Below are 21,740 nucleotides of genomic sequence, written 5' to 3'. Positions count from 1 at the left end.
GTCAAAAAAGTGCTCAGCGTTCTTCCCTGATACAGTTAGCTGACTGACCAGTAGCAAAAACAGGAAAAGGTTTAGCCACTGTGAGGACTATGTAGACCAACTTACAGTAACGTTATTTGGCAGCCACTGGGAACAGGAGTGTAATAATATGACGCTTGTTATGCTTTTCAGTGAAACTTTCCGTAAACTAGACAGCCGAAAGGATTTGAAGAGCTAAACTGTTGCCGCTGAAATGGTTGAATCTAATTACCTGATGTTTACGTTGCGAAGAAAGAAGTTAAACCGTGCAATTTCAACCTTCATATTTATCAGATTCCGCGCCTAACACTCGCTTCTTATCCTACTGGCACAGTAGAATACAATCACGTCAGAAAACTGTGATACAGGAAAACTTTTAATTCACGTTTATTGTCAGATTCGGTAGAAATCGTTACTGTGACGTAAAACAGCTCCCCAAATTCCCTGCGGAAATTTTTTTCCGAGAGCTTGCATGTCTTTAATAATAGCATTTCATATTGTACTGACGCAGGTCAACCCGCTGCTCGTTTTCAGATTTACTTGCTGTGATGTGTTTGAGATTCGTACGTAAGTACAATGATTGTTAACAATCTCTGTCTAAAAACATAGGCAAGATTTTTATTACTGTGGAACGACAATTAGAACTCTGTGCTTTCGTACAGCTGTAGTCTAAACCTTTAGATTATTTACCGTACAAATCTCTCACAAAGTTCAAATTGTGCGCTCGATGGATTTAAGTGAACATTCAAACAGGAACGGTTTATCATTTATGTGCTGAAATTCCATATATGCGTTGGTATTGTTCTGATTTTATTCGCGATGCTCCTAGAGATTAAGATTTTTAAAAGAAGTAAAAAACGTATTTCAGTATTGTTGTTTGATACCAGCTTTACAGATGTGGCCGGAATTGTAGTTTGAAATAACATGATACTACGCAGCAGCCACTAAGCTTATACATGACTCCTTCTGTCAAAAATATTGTGAGCCCGGCATAATACAATACATCTTTGGTAGCATTCAACTAATTCATTTACAATTACGGAATGACTTTCTTGATTTCTTGGATGACTCAATCCTGAGGTATACTTTAGTTAAGCTGCTACTGCACGATCATGGAGATTACTCAATATACAGAGGTTAATAAGTACATTACGTAAAGGAAACTCGTTTCGTTACACAAACACGTATTAACAGAGCAATAATTAGGTCAGTCTGTTATGTCTTCTATGGCTACAAAAGATTTTAGATAAGTTAGTAAGATTAGGCAGTGAAAGGATAGTGTTGCGAAGCCACGCAAAATTTTGTTTAGTTAATAATCCAGTAGTAGTAATAGTAGTTGTTTGTATTCTAAGGACCATTAACGCACCGAGCACACTGGCAGACAAAACAAAAATAAGTTAGGTCCACGAGGACTGAACAAATCGAGTTTTTCAGAGGCGTGATGTTCGTGCGGGTAATATTAACACGGGTAGGACCACACGAAGACTTAAAATTCAATAGCAAGTTCTCTTCCCCAGGTGGTGTGTGAAGGGACGTGTACATCTACTCTTTCCTCTCTTCATTTTGTTTTCTCCTTCAAATACATCGGAGTTTATAATTTCCAACTTCAAAACTCATGTATTTTTCTTTAAAAATAGATATGTGAAGCCGGCTGGGGTGGCCAAGCGGTTCTAGGCGCTACAGTCTGGAACTGCGCGAGCGCTGCGGTCGCAGGTTCGAATCCTGCCTTGGGCATGGATGTGTGTGATGTCCTTAGGTTAGTTAGGTTTAAGTAGTTCTAAGTTCTAGGGGACTGATGACCTCAGATGTTAAGTCCCATAGTGCTCAGAGCCATTTGAATCAGCCAGATATGTGAAACGGCGGCAAGTAAATAAGAGATAATATTGAAGAACAGACATAAGAACTCCACGCAATCCCGTCTCCACGTAGTGCTGCTTGGGGAACAGTGCCCGTAGCCTTATCTGCGTAAAGCAGGTTTGCCTGTATTCATAAGCAACCTGAAACAAAAATAAATAAATAAAAAACGCATCTTAAGCATCTTGTTACTACGTGTTCTCTGCGCTTTCACGATACTTAGCGTGTGTATTATGTGATGGTAAAAGTTGTCGATAAGATACAACGATGATGTAGCCGTAACAATATAATTATTGCAAACATGCAGTCCTGAATTAACGACGGGGAGACAGAACACTGTGAAATAGCTAAACATGCTGCTCTTGTTTTAACGTGCTGCGATGCGTAAAGTGTTGCCCCGATATGCGCTTCTGCGAGATAACATGCTCCCCAGGGGCCCGTTTTGGAGGGCTCCGTGGAAACTTTCGCGTGTTAACAAAGAGCCTGACACAGAGGGCAGTTGGCAGTTGCGGTTAAGATTTAAGATACCGTGGTCGCTACTCCTTGTTACACGTTGAAAAAGCATGTGTTCTAATAGCGGAAATTATGGGACAACTTATTTTTTACGCAAGTAGGACAACGCAACAGACATTGTTAGGGATATTAGGAAAAATGGTCTGAGCACGAAGGATACCGAGCTACTTCGGACCATAATAACGACAAACTTCTTCCCTGCCGCATGCATGGGGAAGGAATCTTTCGAGAGAACTAAACGTAGCCTACGCACTATCAGATCTCTGTACAGATTTTGGCTTGGTCGCACGACTACACAGTTAAACTGAATGTGTGTAAACAGCTCTGCCGTCTCTTCCAAACAGTACGTACTATTATGATATCCTTGTGAAAAATAATTAGCGAAGAGTGTCTCGACCAGATGTAGTATATGACTCAATAAGTACGACTTTTAGGAAACATGGAAAGCCTCCTTCCTTGGCCAATTAATGGAATAAACCTTCTTCTTATCATCTACTGACAAAATGTGAAATTCCGCGAAACATTGTATCAATCCCTGATTTTACAAGGCAAGAATATTTCGTGACGCAACACGAAATGATGTAACTTTTTCAGACGAGTCAAAACTAAGGTGTCCTCGAAGGTAAAATGGATTAATTGGCATGATCGAGCGCAGAGAGAAAGCGATTTTTGTATCATTATTACTGTGACAGCAGCTCCCTGCGTCTACACATTAATAACAGCTGCGTCCCAAGAGCTGCGTATCGATAACAACGGAGGCTAACACGCGGGTGCTGTCGCGTTACCCTATAAGAACAACTAGGGTGATCTTTCAGGGTAGTTGGTATGGTTCTCTCCTTGTCCAAGTGAGAGCAGGACTCACGCACTGAAGGCTCCATGTGAACTCAGGTACAGGGTGTTCCTTTTAACTGAAGACATTGAAATATTTCGGAAACTATACATCGAATAAAAAATAGCTATAATTCCAATTTGTTTGTCTCGGAGGGGACATCGAACGTTACCACAATCGACCTGCACCGCACCCCATGCGTGGGAGGGGGGCGGGGGGGAGGAAGCAACTTAGAAATCTTCAGTGGGAATCCACGTTTTTTATTGCAGAGTACGATTCTACGATAAAATGTACGTACGTTTTGTCTGAAGTATTTTCTTCGTTTCGCCACAGATGGCACTGTAATCGGACGAACATAATTTACGACATGCTATTCAATGGCCCTTGAATATCCAATAGCATGTGGGACCCTACTTCCATGTTGCCAGGTTGTGACAAGGCAGTGTTTCATAAATTCTAATTGGAAACCCCACTCGAAACGTTATATTCCTCCGACGTATCGACTAATCGACGGGCCACCGTGGCTGTGTAGGGAACTACGATGTATCATAACAGGCAGTACACTGCAACCGGAGCTCAGGTATCGTGCAGACGTAGAACAGACCGCGGCTCTAAACATTACAATACTTGCGCAGTGTTTGTTGCCTGCGCACACCTACCTATCATTTGGAGAACAGACGTGCAGGTGGACGATGAATGCTGCAACCACAGAAGAAAAAATTGAAAATATCCTGAGTTACGGAAAATGTTGGGTAGATCACATAACTAATGAGGGGATACTGACTAGAATTGGGGAGAAGAGAAATTTTTGGCACAACTTGACTAGAAGAAGGGACTGGTTTGTAGGACATATTCTGAGGTATCAAAGGATCACCAATTTAGTACTGGAGGGCAGCGCGGAGGGTAAAAATCGTAGAGAGAGAACAAGAGATGAATACACTATACAGATTCAGAAGGATGTAGGTTGCAGTAGGTACTGGGAGATGAAGTAGCTTGCACAGGATAGAGTAGCATGGAGAGCTGCATCAAACCAGTCTCTGGACTGAAGACCACAACAACAAACGGAAAATGTAGGAGGAATGTTAAGGCTGCTGTTGCCTTGTATGCCGAGTATTTTCCAGGGAAAGATCGCTCTGGTTCGTTCTTTTACAAGGTTGTGAACGTCTTCACGCCAGATGGCAGCGTACACACCTGAAAAAGCAAACGTGTTACAGGAGAAGCTAATGTAATAGCTGTACCAGCGGTAGTGTACCACAGTTCACAGATAAGCCCCCGGCAATTACACCGCAATTCGGTATGTCCGTGGTTAATACTGTCTCGATACTGCGTCGTCATAAGTGTCATCCATAGCACATGCCACTGCATCAAGAACTTCATGGCACTGATTTCCGTAACCGGGTAATATTTTGCGGATGGGCACGTCAACAAATGCAAACGACCCCCATATTCTTTTCCGAGGTACTGCTTTCCGATGAGTCTACATTCACAAACCATGGTAGCGTTAACCGGCATAACATGCATCACTGGAGTGTAGACAATTTCCATGCTTACGGTAGGTTGGCCACCAACGTCTTTGGTCGGTTAACACATGATGTGGCATCGTGGGAAACAAACTCATTGGTCCATATTTAATCCACGGCAAGTTGAATGGATGAAAATATCGGACTTTTTTGGAATAGGAACTACCGGTACTACTGCAGAAATGTGTCCTGGACGTTCGACAACTTATGTGGCTTTAGCATGACGGCTGCCCACGGCATTACGCAATTGAAGCACGGGATGTATTAGACCGTGTTTACACTGGTCGGTGGATCGGCAGAGGTGGCCCTATTAATTGGCCCGCTGGGTCGCCGGATTTTACGTACTGTTACTAATGTATATTTAATAGATGCAGGAAATATTTCACTTTGTCAGGAGGCGGTAGAGATGTCTATACAACTAAAATTCAACCGTGCGGCTATGCACCCAGTTCAGAATCTGTACAGGTATCTGAAGGTGTGTAAGCTACGTTCAGCTTTTCCACCAATTCCGTTCTGTGTTCTCTGGCGTTCCGTCTAGTGTTCGTGGCGACAAATTGGCAATGAGTGACGGAAAATGAAGGGTCTCAGTTTGTTGTATTGATTATTTCTTTCTGAAAAACGTCTCGGAAGTTGTTTATTTTCTTCACTACACTATAACTATTCGCGTTAGGTTCCAGATGTTACAGTTCTTCTATTGCAATATTGTACGCGATAGCTTTTTTTTGGGACGGTTGGAATGTGAAATTTTTTTTATCTCAGAGTTCAAGAAGATTCCGATAACCTTAAATAAAAGCCAAAAGCGCATTTTTCCCATTGAGGTCATGATGGGTACGGGATTAGTTTCAGGTGACTGCTACGATTAAAGGGCAGAACAGCACAGTTTATCGTCAGGTAACTTAGCCTCGCGCAGGCGGACGGCCTATCTGAATTGCACAGTTGTCTTCGGTATTCACACAGTTTATCTCTCAGACATGCGCAGTTGAAGGTGTGGAGGACCAATAAGATAGGCGCCTTGCAACGAGGACGGCAGTTAGACGGTAACCCCACTACAACAACCGAGCATCGTTTGCCCTTCCCTTGATGTCTGGTGACATTCTTCGAACTCGTTGCACGCCCGGCTCAGATCATTACGTGTCTGATGAGAGTCCCTTCGCATTTCATTTCTTTTAAGCTCAGAAGGGTGGGGCGGCTTTACATCCTAAATTACATACGGGGATCTTAAAGTGACCGTGTTATATTTCTTCATTTCTTCCTTTAACTAGCCCGGGTAATAAGCAGCAGCCTGTTTCTGTTTACGGCAGGCGTCTGATTGACAGTAACGAGAAAAAATTGCCCTTCGCAGAGGTTGCTTTAACAAGCACTGAGAAGTGAAATCAAAGCTTCGCCTCAATCTGCTGCCTTCTGTTTTTTGTCTCGTAAGAGATTTGCAAAGGGGGAGGGAGTTCCTTCGTTATTTAACTTCGCGCCACCATTGACGCTGCTGAGGCGGGAAACACGTGCTCCATCCCGGCAGGCAAGGGAAGGGAAAGGTCACGAGGTGTATAAAGAAGGCGGTCTTGCTACCGCGAGGGCACCAACACGGCACGGGCTGGCAGCTTCACCGTGTTATAGTTGAAGACTATTGGTAGAGGCACCAAGTAAGTGAACTATAGCAATTTATTCTTACAGACATGTCCTTCAGAATATTGCTTTCAGAGAATTTCCGCGAGAATAGTAGAGGGTCTCCCGAATAAATGAGACTCGTGTCACATAGAAGGTAGTAATACCTACCAAGTTCAGAACAGGGCGCGCTGTCCATTGTCACTAGTTTCCTCCTCCCGTGGATTCCTCCACCAATATGTGTAGTCTGTGGAATTCCACTACCGATAAAATGTATTTTTAACTACATGTGTTTCATACGCAGACATAGGGGGCAACCCACTGCTTAGCTGGAAACCCACCCACTATCCTAGCTGACAATGGCCTAAGTATGGCACGCATTTCAAGATTTTGTTGAGCGTCAGGCGTACTATGTTAGGGAAAGGAAGTCAGTGAGTTATGAGTTGGGACTGGCCCCTGTTTTTTGTTTCAGCAGTCAGCCATCCGTAAAACTTGTAGAATGTAATAAACATGTTTTTCCAAACGCCTGGTGGAATTTAATACCTTAGTGTCACCTATATGTATCGACATAGCTAGACATTCTGGACAAATCTGACTTATTTGCGTTCCTGTGAAATCGCTGCAGCAATTTCGCTTGTGAGAAAAGACATCGTTCAAACGACGAGATGTGTATGTGGATATCCAGTTAAGACGCTGATGGTCACACTTTTGAGTGCCCCGAATCTAACATCAACATCATTATATCAAGAAAAATGCATAGCAAGTTTCACCTACTGAATATTCGCGGATTATGTAGATTACAGAGAGCTACGGTTCGGTCCCTGGCCGATGCCAGTAAATTTTTTTCCGTCACTTATAGCTGCTTTCACCTCTGGAAAAGAATAAATGTTACCATAAATGCCAAACTTGACCGTGCTTCGGAGGACACTTTATGCTGTCGGTCCTTCTATGACTGGCCGGGTAAATTACTTTAAAAGTGAGTAAAAGACTAGTCACTACTATGCAAAGTGCAGCATTGTAGTGAGACTGCCTGGAGTAATAAAAATGTGTGACGGGCTTTACTCCGGCTTTCACGTGCACTGGTCTTCACCACTTCCGCCAGTACGTGGATCATGCCTGTCAAATTTCACACAGGTCCTCCTGCATGCCCTGGCACTTCTACAGTACAAGATATTGCGGAGAAATGACTTAGCCACAGCCCTGGGGATTGTTATCCAGACTGAATCTATCACTCTGCAGGGATGTGTGCACTTGGAAACCTTCCAGTAGGAGAACTTCTGTGAAGTTCGGAAGGTGGAAGACAGCTGCTGGTCAAAGTCAAGCTGCTGGGGCAGCTTGTGAACCGTTCCCAGGTAGCTCAGTAGGTAAGAGAACTGTCCGCGAAAGCCAAGGTTCTGGGGTTCGAGTCGCAGTTCGTCGAACAGTTCTAATCTGCCAGGAAGTTTGTGAAAGCACTACGGTATTCAAACCAACAACAACAACTACTACGACGTGCCGAGACCTTTAATGTCCTCAACAATTTGGCAAATGAAATATCCAAAAAGATCTTGAGGGATTTTATTAGAAACCAACACGGTTAGAGACCAAAAAATAACCCGATGAAGACTTAGGTACACCTGCAATTGCCGCCGAGCGCGGTACTAGCCGGTTGTTTCACGACCGGAATCCGCCGCGTTGTCGGATCAGGGGAGCAGGTGCACCATTCCCGGACTTGACTTATGCACTAGACTCTATAGGAAGTAGTTACACTAGAATAATGTAAAATTAGAACACTAACATTAGTAACATAGGTAGGGACTGCAGCGATTTCAAAGGTAGTTGGCCAGCCCAGTGCCAGGGGCACGCTCACTGGGATTAGCTCAGTGAGCAGGCCACATTAGTAGGTTTGTATATCATCTGGCACACCTGTAACGCTGCAGGGTAGTTACTCTCAGAATAACCAGCGTAGTCAAGTAGTTAGATTACCCCTGTTTATACCAAGTGCCATTAATCAATTAGTATAAGCTGCTTGTTTTAAGTATAATAATTGGACCCACTAATTATATAAGGTGGTGGGTTAGTGTGTATCATACAATGTTTGTTGTTTATGAATCATTTGTATCATAATACTTGTTTTTCAATCGTATTATAATGTTGTTGTATCAATAAAGACTAAAAAAAAACATACTGTTTGATGACAGATTTATCTTTTTTGTGCACGCTACCATTTTCTATAATGAACACTGCTTCTTGGGGATAATGTGGTAGTTTTAAACGTATATGTTTAGTATACTGCCGCTTCACGCAGTGGTTGGGAGACAGACCAACTGTGCCTAGCAACAACGAATTAAATATCTAGGCGTAGTGTTGCGAAGCCGTATGAAGGAGCGCAAACATACAGAATAAATGGTAACTGCCATGGAGAGCAGGTACAAAAGCCCTGTATGACCTACTACTGAGTGACGTCAACTGAGTTGTTAGTCAGGTGGTTTTTTTTCTGTTTTTGATGTTTTTTTCATGACAAAAATTCATTAATAACTCTATAAATTATTGTACGCTGCTCTGCAAAACTTAGAGGCGAGATAATAAAGCACCATAATATTCTCTGGTGTCCAAAATTAAAGCAAAAAAACGCCGTTTCCCCGTCCTGCATCTAATTGACGAAGTAGTAATGGGAACTGTCAACAGACGTCCGCACGGTGGTGTTCTGCACGGAAGATGGTGTTCCGGTCAACGGACAACCATGCCAGTGATGACGTCAAGACACCTACCAAACAGGGTAGTGTTTGGCTGGTAGTTCCACATCCACAGTCGCTGTGTGCACAGTCACAGACATTGCAGTATGGCACAGAGAATGTGCCTCTGCGGAGGAGGGCCATGGGAAGAATGTAAGCAGGACAGTCGCAAACTGATGTGGACCTTATGTGAATTGCTCTGTTGTTTCTCGGATGTGGCGACGATTTGTGGAGACCGAGACTGTATCCCGAAAACAAGGGCAGGGCTGACCACGTGTGACACCAGAAAAAGAGGAACGTTATTTGGCTGTAAGAGCACAACTGTACCGCCTCAGTACTGCACAGCAACAGGCGTTTGGCCTCACAGGATCCATTTGACTGGCCGAGCGGTTCTAGGCGCTTCAGTCCGGAACCGCGCTGCTACTACGGTCGCAGGTTCGAATCCTGCCTCAGGCATGGATGTGTGTGATGTCCTTAGGTTAGTTAGGTTTAAGTAGTTCTTAAGTCTAGGGGACTGATGACCTCAGATGTTAAGTCCCATAGTGCTTAGAGCCATTTGACCCATTTTATCCATCTGACGTGTTGTATCGAGCCAAACGGCGCACAGAAAGCTTCGGCAGAGTGATCTTTAATGTTGGAGACCTACTGTATGAGTACCTTTGACGCGTTTTCACAGAAGGGAACGCCTAGAGTGGAGCGTTAATTTGCCACGTGGACGGTCGAACAGTGGGCTAATGTTGTTTTCACAGATGAGTCTCGATTTGCTCTGGAGAGTGATTCTCGACGGATTCGCATCTGGATGGAATGTGGAACACGATTTCGGGACCCAAACATTGTGGAAAGAGATCGATGTCGAGGAAGATCCGTAATGGTGTGGGCAGCGATTTTGTTGACCGATCGAACACTTCTTCATGAAATGTACGGATGAATCGGCAACGTTTAACAGCTGTCTGGTATTGTTATGAGACCTTGGGACTGCATGTGCAGTTGTTCAGAAGTGCTGTGGGCCCAGATTTCGTACTGATGGACGCTAATGCTCTACCTCGTAGAGCATGGGTGGTTGATCTTTCCTTGGAAACGGAAGATATTGCACGCATGGTGTGGTCTGACGGCTATCTCGATTTGAATTCCATAGAGCATGTATGGGATGCACAACTCCTCTCATGCTCTATGGAATTCAAATCGAGAGAGCGGTCAGACCACGTCATGCGTGCAATATCTTCCGTTTGCAAACATCTGCTCTCTCACGATGTCTAATGACTTCTGAGATCGCTGATTTGGAGCACCTGGCAGTAGGTGGCAGCATAATGCACCTAATATGAAAAACGTATGTTTTTGGGGGTGTCCAGATACTTTCGATAACATAGGTACTCCCGAGGCCAGCAAGATCAAGAACCGCAGGTCGATGCCCGATAGAACACGTGGGGGATCAGCTCGGACGGTAACTCCACCCTAGTGCCAGTATCGAAGATATCGACGACCTGTTACAACAGCTGCGGGGAGCTTGCCTCAGGAGAGTCTATAACAGCATACTGTAGCTCAGCTTGTGAGAAAAGTAGCAGAGTCGTAGTTGACGCTGCCGCAGAATAGAAAGAGGCGTTCCCCACTGCTCGTCCACAAAGACCTGCCATGCTCCAACAGCATTCGCTGGGAGAACATAGGCGCGGCGCTAGCGGGGATTAAGCTAAGCGTGGGCGGAGGCGCACAAAACAGTAATCAGGCGTTGCGGCGCGACCGCCTCTTCTCTCTCCCACAGCCTCGGGCCGAGGCACAAAAGGACGAGCAATGAACGAACCTAATCATTGTTTTGGAAGGAGTGTTTTTAAATGACGCGTTATTAACGGCTCTGAGGTACGGCGGGTTCCCGCGTCATTAGAAACTCATCAGCCTCGGCAGATGTTCCCACAGGAGAGAGCGGGGGCAAGCCGGGCGCTAGTCAAACCCTGCGTCTGCCTTCCTACCACACTCTGTTCTGTCACCTCTCGTGTCTGACATGCTCACAGTCTGCAGGGGAAGAAGGGAGATGTATTTGTTCCGCAGCCATAGAGACTACTGTGGGGGTGAAAAAACTTGTCACTGGAGGAAGAAATGGGAAAAAATAACGGTTAACAAACAAAAACAAAGTAAAAAGCACACATACACACACACACACACACACACACACACACGTTCGACAAAAATATGGAAACACCAAAAACACAACACACCCGTTGACATTCAAAACAGCTCCAGTCGTCTCAGAGTGGATGAATTCAGGTCCGGAATGGTTTTCAAGGTAATCTTACACTGTTCTTCTTGCAAAACATGGCAAGTTCAGGGAACAATGATGGAGATGGGTAGAAATCAAGCAAGCTTCTCTCCAAAGTATATGGCAAAGGCTCAATAATGTAGAGATATGGTGCCTATAATGGTCAGGGGACATGCAGCAACCCATTCTCGTGCTCACATAACCAGTCCTTGACGACGCGAAATGTGTGAACAGGTGTTCTGCCGTCGTGGAGCACAGCATCAACACTCGGGGATTAAACATCACACCATGGGATGGACCTGATCACCCAAAATGGCCACATTATCCTTGGTAGTAATGCGATCTTCGAGAGTAACCATGGACCCCATAGAGTATCACAGTATGGTTGCCCAAATCATCACGGAACACCCACCACATGCCACTCATGGGATGTAAAGTCCACCAGAAGTTGGAAAGAGTATGAAGGAAGAATCATCCCACCAAATGACTTTCTTCCATTGGTCCACAGTCCAGGTTTTATGGCTTTGGCACCACGTTTTACTGTTCCCGACATTGGGTTCATTGGTGATTGCTTTTGTAATTCTAGCTCGCCTTACCGTTGCCTGTTTATGGTGCGCACTTGGTGTTGTTTAGGTACTGGCAGGGTTCGTGAGTACGGAATTCAGTTCTGCAGTGACTTTCGTAACTGTCGTTCCCTTATTTTTTGTCACAGTCCTCTTTAACGACAGTCTGTCACGATCACTCAGCACACACTTTCGTGCGCGTTGTGATTTAGCGGGAGACGCTTTTCCGCTTTCCCTGTATGCGATATAAATCTTCTGGTTCCGGAAGCAATCACGATACGAGAACGAACAATTTAGCCACATTCGAATTCACTTAGTTTCGACATACTGCTCTCACAACGACACAGGACACTGTTCTGACAACGACTGACGTAACGTATTGAGGGCATGGCACGGGCGCTGCTCGTAGTCAAATACAGTAGTCCATCCTGCAGGCTTGACTGCATCTGCATTTATGTACAAGGGTGCATTTCTTGCTGTGTTTCATATTTTTGGTTGCTGTATTTCGTATTTTTGTCCAACCACTGTACACAGAGGGAGAGAACGACCACAGAGAAGGCTTCTCCTATATAGAAATTCGTCAGTCTGTCTGGGGTGGCAGTAGAAAATAGCAAAACGAATGCTAAAGTTTTAAATTTCGCGTTTCAGAAATCATTCACGCAGGAGGATCGTACAAACATACCGTAGTTTGACTGTCATATAGACTCCTACTTGCCGGCCGGGATGGCCGAGTGGTTTTAGGCGCTACAGTCTGAAACCGCGTGACCGCTACGGGCGCAGGTTCGAATCCTGTCTCGGGCATGGATGTGTGTGATATCCTTAGGTTAGTTAGGTTTAAGTAGTTCTAAGTTCAAGGGCACTGATGACCTCAGCAGTTAAGACCCATAGTGCTCAGAGCCATTTGACCATTAGACTCCTACTTGGAAGACATAGAAATTGGCATCCGGGCGGAATGAAGCAACTGAAAGAGTTGAAAAGAGTAAGTCCCCAGGTCCAGCTGGAATCGAAATTCGGTTTTACAGGGAGTGACCTGCAGCATTGGCTCCTTACTTAACTTGCATACACTATCTGATCAGAAGTATCGCGACATACCCAGTAACACACGTTCTTAATATTAGGTGCAGTATGCTGCCCCCTACTGCCCGGTGCTCCATATCAGCGACCTCAGTAGTCATTATACATCGTGAGATAGCAGAACGGGTCGCTCCACGGAACTCACGGACTTCTAACGTGGTTAGGTGGTTCGTTGATTGGGTGTCACTCGTGTCATACGTCTGTACATGAGATTTCCACACTCTTAAACATCCTAGTCCACTGTTTCTGATCTGACAGTGAAGTGGAAACGAGAAGGGACACACACAGCACAAAAGCGTACAGGCCGACCTCGTTTGTTGACTCACAGAGACCGCTGACAGTTGAAGAGGGTCGTAATGTGTAACAGGCAGACATCTATCCAGACCATCACACAGGAATTCCAAACTGCATCAGGGTCCACTGCAAGTACTATGACAGTCAGGGGGGAGGTGAGAAAACTTGGATTTCATGGTCGAGCGGCTGCACATAAGCCACACATCACGCAGGTAAATGCCAAACGACGCCTCGCTTGGGGTGAGGAGCGTAAACATTGGACGATTGAACAGTGGAAAACAGTTGTGCGGAGTGGCGAATCACAGTACACAATGTGGAGATCCGATGGCAGAGTGTGGGCACGGCAAATGCCCGGTGGACGTCATCTGCCAGCGTGTGCAGTGCCAACAGTAAAATTCGGAGGCGGTGATGTTATGGGGTGGCCGTGATTTTTATGGAGGATGCTTGCACCGCTTGTTGTTTTGCGTGGTACTGTCACAGCAGAGGCCTACATGATGTTTTAAGCACTTTCTTGCTTCACACTGTTGAAGAGCAATTAGGGGATGGCGACTGCATCTTTCAACACGACCGTGCACCTGTTCACAATGCAGGGCCTGTGGCGGAGTGGTTACACGACAATAACATCCCTGTAATGCACTGGCCTGCACAGAGCCCTGGCCTGAATCCTACAGAACAACTGTGGGATGTTTTCGAAAGCCGTCTTCGTGCCAGACCTCCTCAGTGCAGCAATCCGTGAAGAATGGGCTGCCATTCCCCAAGAAACGTTCCAGCACCTGACTGAACGTATGCCTGCGAGAGTGGAAGGTGTCATCAAGGCTAAGGGTGGGCCAACATTATACTGATTACCAGCATTACCGATGGAGAGTGCCACGAACTTGGAACTCATTTTCAGCCAGGTGTCCAGATACTTTTGATCACATGGTGTCTTCGTGAATATCTCACCTGGTGCCAAGTCCCAAGCGACTAGATTAAAGCACAGGCGTGTCCTGTAAATAAGAAAGGTAAAAGGACGTATCTGCATAATTACAGATCAACATCGGTTAACATCGGTTTGCTCCAGAATTCTTGAGCAGATTCTGGGTTCTAACGTAATACATTTCCTTGGGACAGAAAAGTTTCTGTCCACAGATCAGCACGAATTTAGAAATCATCGCTCGTGCGAAATTCAGCTTGTCCTTTTCTCATGTGATATCCTACAAACAATGGATGGAGAGCGACAGGCAGTCATATTCCTAGATTTTCGGGAAGCCTTTCACTAGGTACCCCACTGGTGACTGGTTACGAAGGTCTGGTCCGTGAAGACTAACCGGTTTCCAGGAACGTGAGGCTTCTTAAGTTACAGAACCCAGTACGACGTCCTCGACGGCGAGTGTTCTCAGAGACAAGGGTATTGTCAGGAGTGTTTCAGGGAGGTGTGATAGTACCGCTCTTATTCCACAAGGTAGTCAGAAGCAGTCTAAAAACTTGCAAGTGTGTAGTAGAATAGGTTGTGCTGAGAAGTAATTGTTCAGAAAAAAAATCGATACGTTACGTCGTTTCCGAGTTAAGTAGGATCGAAGTTCGCCAATCACGCCACAGCGCGTGCAGATTCAAGCGGTCCGCCGTATGTAATTATTGTCAATTGTTCTCATAGATTAGATGATAGCACACGAGACGGGTTCGACCCCTTCTACCGTCCTATGCTCAACCGTTGTATCGCTGTCTTGTATGGTTTTAGGAAACCAAACGAGGAACACGTTAGGTGACACTGTCTCTGGTGGGACGCTTGAATTTGCGCGCAACGGCCTGATTGACAGACCTCAATGCTATTTAACTCGGAAAAGGTGCAACGTATCGATTTTTTTCTTTACAGTTATTTCTCGGCGCAACCTACCTGCATCACCTTTATAAGGTTGTCAGGTTGTTTCTGATCACCGTGTACATACGTAAGTGATCTGACGGAAAGGATGAACAGTAATTTGCGGCTGTTTGCTAATGGTCCTGTGGTGTACGAGGAAGTGTCGTCGTTGAGTGATTGTAGCAGGTTACGAGATGACTTAGACGGAATTTCTAGTTGATATGATGAGTGACAGCTTGCTCTAAATTTAAAAAAATGTAACTCAGTGCGGATGAATAGAAAGAACAATCCTGTAACGTTAAAATACAGCATTAGTAGTGTGCCGCTTGATACAGTCACTTTGATTAAAGCGGTAGGCGTAACGTCGCAAAGCGAAGAGCACTCAGGATGTTAGTAGTAAAGGCGAAGTGTTTACTTCGGTTTATTGGAAGAATTTTAGTAAAATATGGTTCATGTCTAGAAGAGACGGCGTATAAAACATTCTTTGAATACTGCTCGAGTGTTTGGGATCTGAAACACTGTAAAAGGTCTGATTAAAGGAAGACATCGCGCCGGCCAGTGTGGACGAGCGGTTCTAGGCGCTTCAGTCTGGAACCGCGCGACCGCTCCGGTCGAAGGTTCGAAACCTGCCTTGGGTATGATTGTGTGTGATGTTCTTAGGTAAGTTAGGTTTAAGTAGTTCTAAGTTCCAGGGACTGACGACCTCAGATGTGCTCTGATAGATTTGATACCGGCCGGTTCGAGTACATGTGTGTGTATGTGGGGAGGGGTGGGAGGGGGGGAGGGGTTAGGGATGCTAACGATGAGGTTACAGCGCGGTAGGCTCCATCAGCAAGCAAGCATTACGGATCTCTCTTTTCGCGAGACACTACTATAGCCCCGATAGCTGAGTGGTCAGCAAGACGGATGGCCGTCTTACGGACCCGGAATCGGTTCCCGGCTGCCTTGGGGATTTTCTCCGCTCAGGGACTGGGTGTTGGGTTGTCTTCATCATCATTGCATTTCCATCCGGCGCGCAGGTCGCCCAATGTGGCGTCGAACGTAATACGACCTGCCCCGTAAGGACAGACATCTGCGTGTAACATCAACCAAAATCCCTCAACACAAAGGTACGCGTCTTCGGCGGCAGTTCCAAACAGCTACCGGAGTACAGGTGTCGAAACGAACGATACGAAGCAGGCCCCATGAGCAGGGATTATGTGCCGGAAGACTTCTCAAGGCTCCTCCTGTAAAATCGGGTTCGGAGAGGGGCTCGGTTCACATGGACACGAAACCATTAGGCAGCGGTGGGACACAACTCTTCTTCTGATGAGACCCATATCGGTCTCCACGCTGACGATACTGATATTCGTGTGTGGTGGCAACGAGGTCAAAGCTGACAACCTAACTGTGTCGTAGCCCGCTTCTTTATCAAGGCGGTACAGTCATGTTTTGGGATGGAACGACGTATGGCAGCAGGACACCCGTTCTGCCAATACATGGGAGGTTGAATGGTGTGAAGTATCGGGACGACATCCTTGCACGCGCTGTGGCTCTATTTGGTGAACATATTGGAGCAGTGCTCACACTGATCGACGACAACGCACGCCACATGTCTTGTGAACATCTTTTTAATGGATCACAGAATCTGTCGAATGAAATGGGCTCCATATTCTCCAGATCTCAGCTGCATTGAGAATGCATGGGCTATGCTAAAACGAGCGGTATTCAGTCGCCCTGTCCTACCAGATGCTTTGCAGGGTATCATAGAGGCGCTGTAGGGGACTGGGATAGTATGCCATAGGTTTATCTGGACAATTTAATAAGGAGTACGCCTAACGAATTAAAAAGTGCCTCTAATTACGAGGAGGGCAAACTGGTTCATAAACAGTAAGTTATGCAAGATAACAGTAAGAAGGAAACGTAGTGTTTGCAGTGGAATTTCAAGTAATTTTTTGTGTGTATCAAGTAGAAATTAGATGGGTAGATCACATAACTAATGAGGAGGTATTGAATAGAATTGGGGAGAAGAGGAGTTTGTGGCACAACTTGACTAGAAGAAGGGATCGGTTGGTAGGTCATGTTCTGAGGCATCAAGGGATCACCAATTAAGTACTGGAGGGCAGTGTGGAGGGTAAAAATCGTAGAGGGAGACCGAGAGATGAATACACTAAGCAGATTCAGAAGGATGTAGGCTGCAGTAGGTACTGGGAAATGAAGAGACTTGCACAGGATAGAGTAGCATGGAGAGCTGCATCAAACCAGTCTCTGGACTGAAGACCACAATAACAACAACATCAAGTTGAAATGTGTTCATCTGATTTATTTTTGTATTCTTATGAATGACCTGGCAGAACAAAATCATTATGTCCAGTATTTCAGTCAAGGGAGATGCAACATTTATTTTGACCATTGTATATTGCTTTCTTGCAAGTTGTGTTGTGAGAATGATATCCCAATTCGGCTACATAGACTTATTATTGCCACGATTTCTGTGCGTCACAACAGACGAATGCTGTGTTCGTTTCTTCGATCACTATGTGCACACGATCAGTGACTTCGATTTACGGTTTTTGCTTTTATTCTTTTTCTTGTTATTGTTGCGGTACTAAGCTGTTTCACATAAAAATATTAATCAGAAACGACAGCCAAAAACGGTAATAACCTGTGTGGTTGATGTACACTAACCGTCGTTCTGACGACCTAAAGGAAACGGCACTTCATAATGCAATCATGATTACAGAATCCCTCGAATTACCTTTACAGCACATCCCGTGAATTATATTCCCCGTCATTTTTCAAAAGGGAGCGTAAGCATCCCTGATGATTCGGAGATTATGCAAAGATGTTAAGTCGTTATTATAGGAGCGCTGACCGTTTCGGACATTCATGGAATTCTGAACGTTTAATGGTAATGCAGCCCGTGGGGCGCAAAATCACTATTATTAGGGTGTTCTTTTTAAACGAATCATTATTTGCATGTTAATGCGAGTCGCTTCCTTCCTGGCTGTCGACGTGAGCGTGATGGATATCCGTTAATTAGTCACAGTGCGGGCCCGCATACCGAGCTGGCAATTACAGTCGCCGCCTGGCGCGCCGGTCCAAATTACAACAGGTAAGCTACCAGCGGCGAGGTCTGCCGTAGCTATAGTAGCCACAAGTCTGCGCGGGTGGTGACGTCAGTAGTGGACATATCCACAAGTATCCGCATTAATACAAGCCTGGCTCTTTGGCACTAATTCGGAATAAATTTTAGCCAGACAGTGCAGCAAAGTTGCACCGGTCACATCAATATTCGATTAGAGTCGATATGCAACATCATTTTGGAACTATATTGAATTCGAACATTATGAATTACCACGAAGAGAACAGTCTCCTGACATATAGTCAAATGAACTTAGAAAACATCGTTGTTGTGAAATACAACTAGCTCTTTACTCTTACGAAGTGTGCCCGCATCTCGTGGTCGTGCGGTAGCGTTCTCGCTTCCCACGCCCGGGTTCCCGGGTTCGATTCCCGGCGGGGTCAGGGATTTTCTCTGCCTCGTGATCGCTGGGTGTTGTGTGATGTCCTTAGGTTAGTTAGGTTTAAGTAGTTCTAAGTTCTAGGGGACTGATGATCATAGATGTTAAGTCCCATAGTGCTCAGAGCCATTTTTTTCTTACGAAGTGTTGAGTACTATCGACAAAAAATTTCAGGTTCATTCCATATTACTAGATTTCCAGAAGGCTATTGATGGCGTACCTCACAAGGAGCTTGTAATCAAATTGCGTGCTTATGAAATATCGTATCAGTTAAGCAACTGGACTCGTGATTTCCTGACGAAGAGGCAACAGTTCGTAGTAGCTGACGGAAAGTCGTCGGGTAAAACAGAACTGATTTCTAGCGTTTCCAGAGGTAGTGTTACAGGCGCTTTGCTGTTCTGTATCTACATAAACGATTTAGGAGACAATCTGAGCAGCCGTCTTAGGTTGTTTGCGGATGATGCTGTCGTTTATCTTCTAGTGAACTCTTCCGAAGATCAAAACCAATTGCAAAACGATGTAGATCCGATATCTGTATGGTGCAAGAATGGCAGTTGACCCTAAATAATGAAAAGTGTGAGGTCATGCACATGAGTGCTGAATGGAAACCGTTAAACCTCCACTACACCATAAGTCAGTTGAATCTAAAGACTTTAAATTCAACTAAATACCTGGGAATTAAAATTACGAACAACTTAAACTGGAAAGAAAAAAGCACTCCGTCTTCAGGCCACGAGTGGCCTATCGGGACCATCCGACCGCCGTGTCATCCTCAGTGGAGGATGCAGATAGTAGGGGCGTGGGGTCAGCACACCGCTCTCCCGGTTGGTATGATGGTATTCTTAATCGAAGCCGCTACTATTCGGTCGAGTAGCTCCTCAATTGGCATCACGAGGCTGAGTGCACCCCGAAAAATGGCAACAGCGCATGGCGGCCTGGATGGTCACCCATCCAAGTGCCGACCACGCCCGACAGCGCTTAACTTCGGTGATCTCACGGCAACCGGTGTATCCACTGCGGCAAGGCCGTTGCCTAAACTGGAAAGAACACATAGAAAATGTTGTGGAGAAAACGAACCAAAAATTGTTTTACTGACAGAACCCTTAGATGCTGCAACAGATGTACTAATGAGACTGCCTTCACTAAGCTTTTGCGTCCTCTTTTGGAATACTGCTGCGCGGTGCGCCATCCTTACTAGACAGGATTAACGGGGTACATCGAGAAAGTTGAAAGAAAGGCAACACATTTTGTATTATCGAGAAATAGGGGAGAGAATGTCGCGGACACGATACGGGATTTGGGGTGGACATCACCAGAAAAAGGCGTGTCTGTTTGCGGCGGCATCTTCTCACGAAATTTCAGTCACCAGCTTCCCGCTCCGAATGCGAAAATATTTTGTTGGCGTCGACCTACATATAGGGAGTAACGATCATCATACGAGTTCGTTTTTCCCGCTCGCTGTTCAAGAGTGCAATAATGAGAATTAGTGTGAAGGTGGTTCGACGAACCCTCTGCCAAGCACTTACATGTGATTTGCAGAGTAGCCATATAGATGTAGATGATATGATGTTCCTTCTTCAACCTAGTTTATGACCAGACAAGAATGGTTTGAACAGACTGATGGGATCACCATGGGTGGTGCTCTGTCTCCCTGGTACAGATGTGGTAAACTGACCGGTGAATACCGATGCTGATGTTTTGGCTTCGAATAACAGGTATCTCTTGGTACTTGTATTCTCTCGGGTACAACAGTTGTTTTTTTTTAATTTTTTCCAATAACCGAGCAAGGAAACGGAAATATCAGTTTGCTTCAGCACCAGTGATAAACATTTTTGTTTTGAAATAAACCTTTTTTAAAAAATGAGTAATGATTATTCATAAAATCTGCACTGGTTTGAAATGGTTCAAATGGCTCTAAGCACTATGGGACTTAACATCTGAGATCATAAGTCCCCTAGAACTTAGAACTACTTAACCCTAACTAAGGACAGCACACACATCCATAACCGAGGCAGGATTCGAACCTGCGACCGTAGCAGCAGTGCGGTTCCGGACTGAAACGCCTAGAACCGCTCGACCACAGCGGCCGGCACACTGGTTTGAAATACTGCGTGATTATAGAAAATGGGAAAGCGTTCAATGCTATTTTAATAACAAAGCCAAATGAAACGAGCAACAAACACATGGCGTAATAATTGATACAGCTTTGCTAAAACAGTAATGTCCCTGTTGGTGTGCGTCGTGGTTTAAGGTACGCGCGTGCGTGCAATGTGCAAGACATGGCTCAGTCTAGTCTATACGGTAATTTCGCGCTGTCGTCGCCTTACATATGTTGTGCTGAAGAACGGCACCAACCCTTGTCTGGAAATATTTTTACGAAGTGTAGTAGCAATGGAGTACAATGCTTCATGTGCTTAAAGAGATTAAGGATTTATCTGTAATTTTTATAAACCAAGAAAAGAGGCCAGAGCGAGGAGGCGCAGTGGTTAGCACACTGCACTCGTATTCGAGAGGACGACGGTTCAAACCAGCGTCCGGCCACCCTGATTTAGGTTTTCCATGATTCCCTAAATCGGTTCAGGCATATGTCGGGATGGTTCCTTTGAAAGGGCACGGCCGACTTCCTTCCCCATCCTTACCTAATCCGATGGGACTGATGATCTCGCTGTTTGGTCCCCTCCTCCGAATCAGTCAACCAACCAACCAAGAAAAGGGGAGGATATTATGGTAAGAGTAATAAATTACAAAGCCGTGACATGAAGTCGCGCAGGAGGTAAACCTCATATTTAGTCTGTAGAAAGCTGAGTAGGTCACAAGGTAACAAATCAGTAAGTAATACAAAATGACTTTATTGAACCAAAATGACCCGTTTCCATCATCAGATAATCGTGGCTCTGACGGTAACAAGTAGACCTCATAACTAAATGATATTGACGTAACCAACATGAACAAACTCTGTTCATGTTCGTTACATTAATATCGTGTAACTATGAGGTCCACTGGCTACCTTCAGTGCCAGGATCTTCTGATGGTGGCATACGTCGAAACGCGTCATTTTGCAACAATAAAGTTATTTCGTATTCACTTAATGATTTATTACCTTGCGACGTACTCAGCTTTCTACAGACTGACCTCATAAGTAACAACTTAAAAACTTAATGGCAGTTCATTCGT

General features: G+C 45.1%; 1 protein-coding gene and 1 pseudogene across 1 annotated transcript in view; one reads left to right on the top strand and one right to left on the bottom strand.

Annotated features, from left to right (window-relative positions):
• LOC126251539 (UPF0489 protein C5orf22 homolog) overlaps positions 1–21,740 on the top strand; it is a 503,866-nt gene that overhangs the window by 323,954 nt on the left and 158,172 nt on the right. The window lies entirely within an intron of this gene.
• LOC126253870 (5S ribosomal RNA) lies at positions 19,482–19,599 on the bottom strand (annotated as a pseudogene).

Source organism: Schistocerca nitens, chromosome 4 (genome assembly GCF_023898315.1).
Source record: "Schistocerca nitens isolate TAMUIC-IGC-003100 chromosome 4, iqSchNite1.1, whole genome shotgun sequence".
In the NCBI taxonomy this organism is placed as follows: Eukaryota; Metazoa; Arthropoda; class Insecta; order Orthoptera; family Acrididae; genus Schistocerca; species Schistocerca nitens.
The sequence above is the reverse complement of the archived record's forward strand: the minus strand, read 5'-3'. Positions and strand labels throughout refer to the sequence as shown.